At 50.6% G+C, this 7,906-nt stretch overlaps 1 protein-coding gene across 4 annotated transcripts in view; it reads left to right on the top strand.

The window, feature by feature from the left end:
- Window positions 1–2,631: 2,631 nt before the first annotated feature.
- Window positions 2,632–7,906, top strand: part of PDPR (pyruvate dehydrogenase phosphatase regulatory subunit) — a 49,870-nt gene continuing 44,595 nt past the window's right edge. For 2 of the 4 annotated variants that reach the window (XR_008514674.2, XM_024233873.3), the window contains exon 1: window positions 2,632–3,232. The gene's annotated coding sequence lies outside the window, so the exon portion shown is untranslated. Of the gene's footprint in view, window positions 3,233–3,272; window positions 3,869–7,906 lie in introns of those variants that run through there. The other 2 variants (XM_054534118.2, XM_054534117.2) reach the window with 2 other exon arrangements.

The raw sequence follows: 7,906 nt of genomic DNA, 5'->3' as shown, positions 1-7,906 counted from the left end.
CAAACAAACAAAAAAAAAGGTACTGATTGCTACTCGCAACATTCTTCTCTTCCCGTGGTGTGAATGAGAACATCCCTGCTTTCCACACAAACACAGGCTCTCAAGCACACGAGAAGCACACCAGGTGTCAGGTTCTTTCTGTGAAGTCGGTTGTAGGCAGATGTCCAGTCTACTGACGGCGACAAGAACTTCAGAGGGAGGAGGGAGGCCTTCCCCACAGCCATGCCGGTGCTGCAGGGAGGTAAGATAAACGCCTGCATCTTAGCGACCTCAGATCCAAATTCATTCTTATACTGTGGTAACATAGGTATGTCAAATGTTTGTCTGTACACTGTTTATCCTGTGTGGTAGCAAATACATTTACCAAGTCACTGTAGATGAAGATTTCACAAGAGGACTTGACAAGCGTAATTAAAACGTCTGTTTAGGGCAGGACGTGGTGGCTCATGCCTCTAATCCCAGCACATTGGGAGGCCAAGGCAGGTGGATCTCTTGAGGCCAGGAGTTTAATGCCAGCCTCAGCAACATAGCAAAACCCCACCTCTACCAAAAAATACAAAAGTTAGCTGGGGATGGTGGCACACGCCTGAGGTCTCAGCTATTCGGGAGGCTGAGGTGGGAGAATCGCTAGAGCCCAGGAAGTTAAGACTGCAGTGAGCCGTGATTGCACCATTGCACTCCAGCCTGGGTGACAGAGTGAGAACTGATCTCAAAAAATAAAAATAGGCTGGACACGGTGGCTCACGCCTGTAATTCCAGCACTTTGGGAGGCCTAGGCGGCAGATCACGAGGTCAGGAGTTTGAGACCAGCCTGGCCAACATAGTGAAACCCTGTCTCTAATAAAAATACAAAAATTAGCCCAGCGTGGTGGCACATGCCTGTAGTCCCAGCTACTGGGGAGGCTGAGGTAGGAGAATCGCCTGAACCTGGGAGGCGGAGGTTGCAGTGAACCGAGACCATGCCATTGCACTCCAGCCTGGGCGACAGAGTGAGACTCCATCTAAAAAATAATAATAAAAGCACTCAATCCCCTAGAAAAAATAGTGCATCAGTGGTTATAAGAACCTACTAAGGACAAGACCCATCATTGACAATGAAAGGGGCCTTAGGACTTATTTCCTTTTTTTTTTTTTCTTGAGACAGTCTCACTCTGTCGTCTAGGCTAGAGTGCAGTGACACAATCTTGGCTCACTGCAACCTCCGCCTCCTGGGTTCAAGCAATTCTCCTGTCTCAGCCTCCCAAGTAGCTGGGATTACAGGTGTGTGCCACCGCGCCCAGCTAATTTTTGTATTTTTAGTAGAGATGGGGTTTCACCATATTGATCAGGCTGGTCTCGAACTTCTGACCTCAGGTGATCCAACTGCCTTGGCCTCCCAAAGTGCTGGCATTACAGGCGTGAGCTACCGCACCCAGCCAGACTTAGCATTTTGGAGTGGAGGCCGATCATGGTGACGGAGAAGGAAATCAGGGACAGATCTATACCATTTGTTTGCTATTTACTGCATGTAAACAAAATGAAATCAACCATTAAGTATTTCACTTCATTTCATCCACCATCTCCTGCAGACAACCAGGTTTCTCCCAAATTCATGTGCCTGGAAATGGCTTGAACCAAATGGTTCATGAGGAAAACCTATGATATTTTTCATGAAATTGCCACATCTGGGCATCAGGAAAGCCTTCCCAGAGAATGTCTCAAATCGGTCAGCCGTTTTCTCTTTTTTTAGACAGGTAGGTGTCCCCAAGCATTCAATCCTAGCTAAAATATGGAAGTATTTATCTAGCACAAGAGCCTATGGCATAGTTTCAGTCCGCTGTCTGGCAGACCTCATCTGGGCTGTCTGTGTGTGAGTTGACTGGCCAGTAAATGGGGTATAAACTATGTAGGCTGTGGCCTGGCCTTGTGACAGAGGGGTCCCTGGAACTTGACTGCCACTCCCTAAGAGCAGAAACCGCCTCTTTCTTGTACACTGCTGGATCCCATCATCCTGCACAGTGCCTGGCTACAGGTGGCCAGCAATAAAACACAAGATTAGGGCAGGCACAGTGGCTCACGCCTGTAATCCCAGGACCTTGGGAGGCTGAGTTGGAAGGATCACTTGAGGCCAGGAGTTCAGACCCAGCCTGGGCAACATAGTCTATCTCTACAAAAAAAAAAAAAAAATTTTTTTTAATTAATAAAACACAAGATTGGTTTGTGTGGTGAGACAGTATTGAATCCAACAAATGGGAACTGGATAGTGTGGCCCAAGATGCAATGGTGGCTGCACCATGAGACCCTTATCCATGTAATATTTAGTGGATGAGGTGCCAGGCACTGTTCTGGGTGCTGAGAATAAAGCTGTGCATAAGACTAAGGTTCTGTCGACAGAGACCGTGTTACACCAGTGGAAAAGACAGTCATCAAACTTATATCCTTGAGTCAGTGATGAGTTCTAGAAGGAAAGAAAAGGCTGATGTGACAGTGAGGAAGGGGTAAGTGGAGACTTCTCTGAGACTTGAGTGATTCCTCTTCCTCTGAGCTGAGCCAAGCTGAGAAGAGTAAGATAGGGCCGGGAACTCAGGTCCGTTAGTCCGTCCTCCGAGGTGGGGCGGGCCAGCAGATTGGATTTCCGATCTGCTCTGTGAGAGCCTCGCCCAAGAAAGCCCAGAGCCACTTCCAAGATCCGCGCTCCCACGGCGGTGAGAAGCGTTTTCCCCCGGGACTGCTTGGCTTAGGACTGGGGACCCACTGGCTTTGGAGTAAGCCCTGGGACGGGCCTCGAGGGAAGAAAGAACTCCCGCGCTCCCCACACTCTACAGGGCCTGCGATCATCTCAGACGTTCCGGTTCCACGTGCAGAAACCCCGTCGGTCCGAGGCCCGGGTTCTAAACCGGCCCTAAGAGTCAAGGCTTCCACAGCTCGCCTCTGAGGCTGGCAAAGAGGCCCCGGGGGCGGTGCCTCGCAAGACCCAAACAAGCCCACGTGGCAGGGGCGGGACTCCGCGAGGGCGTCACGGCGCGCTCGTGCGTGGCTGAGGTCACGCGCCGGCCGTACCCTTGCCCGGGGGCCGTAAAGCGCGGAAGGTCGCGGTCTAGGCTTCCCCGGAACTTTTTGCTCGCTTCGCCCCGCCCCTTTCCCATCCCCGAACCCCGCTTTCCGGCCCGCGGCGACCCCCGGTAACCGTTGTGGCTGCCGCATTGCTCCCGCCGGGCTGTAGCTGAGCGCGGAGCCCGTGGGGGCCGGTGAGGTAAGGATATAGCTGCGGGGCGACTCTGGCCTCCCCGTCCGCGCGGGCCTAAGCGCCCTGGGACCCCTGGGTTCCCCTCTTTCTCCTTTGGTTTCGCCCGGGGGTGGTAGCCCCCGCTTCCAGTCGGTTCCGCCTGGCCTCTCGCGAAGGCGAGTCCAGGCGCCAGTACTCGTCCCCGTAAGGTTGTCCGCTCGTGCCTTGGCTTGTGTCCTCGGCTACCCCTGGGCCTGCGCACCACTCCTCCAGGCGCCTGCACCTCAGCCCCGATGCCAGAGCGGCCGGGGTGACCTCGGGCTCCCCCCTCTCGGGCTTGCACACCCCTGCGGCGCAGAGCCAACTCCACCTCGTCTAGCCCGGTCCTCCATCCCTGCAGGTGGAACTGTTTTCCCGCGTTGAGACGTGCGGTCCGCTTGTGCTTTTAGAACTAGTAAGACTGCTGCAGAGTCCGGAGGAAGAAAGTCACCTAGAAAAGTCTGGGACAGGGCAGTGAGCTTCCTTCTTAATGTTTGACCTTTGGGGGCCGATGTGTGATACCTCGGATTTGAATCAAGAAATCTCCAAGCCCATTTTCCGCATGCATGTAAACGTGATGTACGGGGATGGGAGCTGGTGGTGGAGAAGGAGCCAGCCCGACGGGTATGCTTTTCCAGTGGCAGGGACTTGTGTTAATTTTTTTTTTTCTTTTTTCTGAGACGGAGTCTCACTCTGTCGCCCAGGCGGGAGTGCAGTGGCGCAATCTCAGCTCACTGCAACCTCTGCCTCCTAGGTTCAAGCAATTCTCCTGCCTCAGCCTCCCAAGTAGCTGGAATTACAGGTGTGCACCACCACGCCCGGCTAATTTGTGTATTTTTAGTGGAGACGGGGTTTCACTATGTTGGCCAGGCTGGTCTCGGACTCCTGACCTCGTGATTCGCCTGCCTCGGCCTCCCAAAGTGCTGGGATTACAGGCCTGAGCCACCGCGCCCGGCCAACTTGTGTTAATTTCTTAAACTCGCGTGATCACCTGGTGTACTTGTTGAAAAATACAGCTCCCTGGAGTGGCAGGATCAGAATCTGCAGAGGTGGACCCTGGGAATCTGTCGTTTTTAAACAAGTGTCCCAGGTGGTTCTTTTGCTGAGGCAAGTGTGGGAAATGTTGCGTGAACCCAACCATGCTCATCCAGTCTTCCTTGTGACTGGCAGTCCACTGTGCACAACGTTGAAGCCATACAGAAGGACAACTCGAAGTTAGAACTAGCACCTTGGTCTTGGAATAAGCAGATCTGAGTAGAGCCAGCCGCAGTCTTATGGTTGTTTAGCAGAAGTTATTCTTCTTAGCAGAGAATATTATACGGTCATTTTCCAGAATTGTAAAAAATATATCATTTGTTTTAAACCAGATGATGTGCTTCATTTCTGTCTTTGACGTCTTCAGTTTCTTCTCCCCTGGCTTTACGTCCTTTGCTATCAAGCTTTGCTTTGGTTTTGCTGCCAACCTTAGAGGCTTAGGTTTGGCAGCAAAGGCACTAGACTCTGGTGCCTTCTTTTCCTTGGTTGTCTTAAGCCCTTCTTTTCCTCTACCCTCATGCCCTCACCACTTCACTCTTTTGAAGGTCATCGTGAACACGAGGTCAGAAATCCCTTTTTTGGCGCCAAGCGCCCTGAGCTTTTTTGAAATGGAGTCTCACTGTGTCACCCAGGCAGTGGCACGACTCTGCCCACTGCAGCCTCCATCTCCCTGGTTGAAGCAATTCTCCTGTCTCAGCCTCCTGAGTAGCTGGGACTACAGGTGCAAGCCACAACACCCGGCTAATTTTTCTGTTTTTAGTAGAGATGGGGTTTCACCATGCTGATCAGGCTGGTCTCGAACTCCTGACCTCAAGTGATCCACCCACCTTGGCCTCCCAAAGTGCTAGGATTACAGGTGTGAGCCACTGTGCCTGGCCTTTTTTTGTTTTGTTTTGTTTAAGACAGAGTCTCACTCTGTCACCCAGGCAGGAGTGCAGTAGCATAATCTCGGCTCACTGCAACCTCTGTCTCCCAGGCTCAAGCGATCCTCCTACCTCAGGAGTTCAGGACCAGCCTGGGCAACATAGCCCATCTCTACAAAAAAAAAAATTTAAAAATTAATAAAACACAAGATTGGCCTGTGTGGTGAGACAGTATTGAATCCAGCAAACAGGAACTGGATAGTGAGGCCCAAGATGCAATGGTGGCCACACCATGAGTACCTGGGACCACAGGTGCGTGCCACCATACCCAGCTAATTTTTTGTATTTTTGGTAGAGATGGGGTTTCACCATGTTTGCCAGGCTGGTCTCCAACTTCCGACCTCAAATGATCTACCCGCCTCGGCCTCCCAAAGTGCTGAGATTACAGGCGTGAGACACCGCGCCCAGACTAAAGTTTTTTTTAATTCCACTAATGCCAAATTGGCAGGGTTCTGCTACTCAACAGTTTGGTAGGACCTTGGGTGAGTCACTTCCACTTATCTGTGCCTGTGTCCTCAAGTGTAGAATAGAAATGCTAGTATCTACCTCATAAGGTTATGAGGATTAAATTAGTTATATACATAGGCAGTATCTGGTGCATTGTAACTACATATAAAAATATTAGCTTTAAAAATAATTCTTGGCCGGTCACAGTGGCTCATGCCTGTAATCCCAGCACTTTGGGAGGCCGAGGTGGGTGGATCACCTGAGGTCAGGAGTTCGAGACCAGCCTGGCCAACGTGGTGAAAATCCATCTCTACTAAAAATACAAAAAATTAGTCAGGCACGGTGATGTGCGCCTGTAATCCCAGCTACTCGGGAGGCTGAGGCAGAAGAAACACTTGAACCTGGGAGACAGAGGTTGCAGTGAGGTGAGATCACGCCACTGCACTTCAGCCTGGGAGACAGAGTGAGACTGTCTCACAATAAATAAAAATAAAAATAATTCTCTCAGGTATTCAGATATCTCCTCAAATCTGGGGGCCTACCTTTGATTTTCCCCCCGTCTTCTTTGTTCTCTGTTCTCATTCATGCATCAACATGTATTTCCTAGGTACCTATGCTGAATGCTGGGAAAACTGAGCAATTTATAAGGTTTCTGCTCTTAGTTCCATTATAATAGGGAAATAATAGGCCAGGTGTGGTGGCTTAGCCTGTAATTCCAGCACTTTGGAAGGCCAAGGTGGGCAGATCACTTGAGGTCAGGAGCTGGAGACCATCCTGGGCAACGTAGTGAGACCTCACCTCTACAAATATTCATAATTTTAAAATTAGCTGAGTGTGATGGCGCACACCTGTGGTCCCAACTACTCTGGAGGTTGAGGTGGGAGGATCACCTGAGTCTGGGTGGTTGAGACTGCAGTGAGCCGTGATCATGCCGCTGTACTCCAGCCTGCATGACAGACCTCGTCTCAAAAAATAATAAAAAATAACTACCATTTACTGAGTGCTTCTTAGGTGCTTGTACCATGTTCTTCCTGCCTTGTCTGATTTAGTCTTTGCAGCAACCATGTGAGTAGGTGTTCGTAGCCCGTGTTACAGATGAGGAGCTCAAAGCCTAGAGATTCAGTAACTTGCTGAAAGTCATAAAGCTAGTGAGAGGTGGGGATATTTTCAAACCCAGACCTGTCCGCCCCCAAAGCCCGGATTCCCTGCTATGCTGGCGTGTTGCTTCTCTGATTGGCAAACAGACCATTGTGCAGTGTGGTAAGTTCTGTGCTGGGAGAAGTGTAGTGTGTTATAGGAGAACAGAAGAGCCACCTAACCAAGTGTTGGAGAAGGAGGAGGAGAGTGTCAGATAAGATGTCAAAGATGGGGCTGGGCATGGTGGCTCACACCTGTAATCCCAGCACTTTGGGAGGCCAAGGCAGGTGGATCACGAGGTTGGGAGATCGATACCATCCTGGCTAACATGGTGAAACCCCGTCTCTACTAAAAATTAAAAAAGAAAATTAGCCAGGCATGGTGGCGGGCGCCTGTAGTCCCAGCTACTCAGGAGGCTGAAGCAGGAGAATGGCATGAACCCAGGAGGCAGAGCTTGCAGTGGTGCGAGATCGCACCACTGCACTCCAGCCTGGGCGACAGAGCGAGACTCCATCTCAAAAAAAAAAAAAAAAAAAAAGAAGATGTCAAAGAGGCTGTGACCTGAGGAGATTACCTGTATTTGGGGGAGGGGTGGCAGGAACCCTGCCAGGAGGGAACGGCATGCACAGAATCTGGAGCCAAATAGAACATTCATGCCTCACCTGATATGTTTGAGGAATTACAGGTTGTTCAGTCTGGCTTGGTCAGAGTGTGAGGAGAGGAGAAATGAGACCACAGATAAGAACCAGACTGTGAAGGATCTTGCCCTTGATATGAAAAGTTTTGCCTTTTTCTTGAGGGCATCAGAAAGTCATTAAGGTGAATGTGGTGTCTCACGCCTGTAATCCTAGCACTTTGGGAGGCCAAGGCCAGTGGATCACCTGAGGTCAGGAGTTCGAGACCAGCCTAGTCAAAATGGTGAAATCCTGTCTCTACTAAAAATACAAAAATTAGCTGGGCATGGTGGCACACACCTGTAGTGCCAGCTGCTCAGGAGGCCGAGGCAGGAGAATTGCTTGAACCTGGAATTTAGAGGTTGCAGTGAGCCAAGATCACACCGCTGCACTCCCAGCTGGGCGACAGAGCGAGACTCTGTCTCAAAAAAAAAAAAAAATTGCTG

Source organism: Pongo abelii, chromosome 18 (genome assembly GCF_028885655.2).
Source record: "Pongo abelii isolate AG06213 chromosome 18, NHGRI_mPonAbe1-v2.0_pri, whole genome shotgun sequence".
Lineage (NCBI taxonomy): Eukaryota > Metazoa > Chordata > Mammalia > Primates > Hominidae > Pongo > Pongo abelii.
This window is presented reverse-complemented; position numbering and strand designations above follow the sequence as displayed.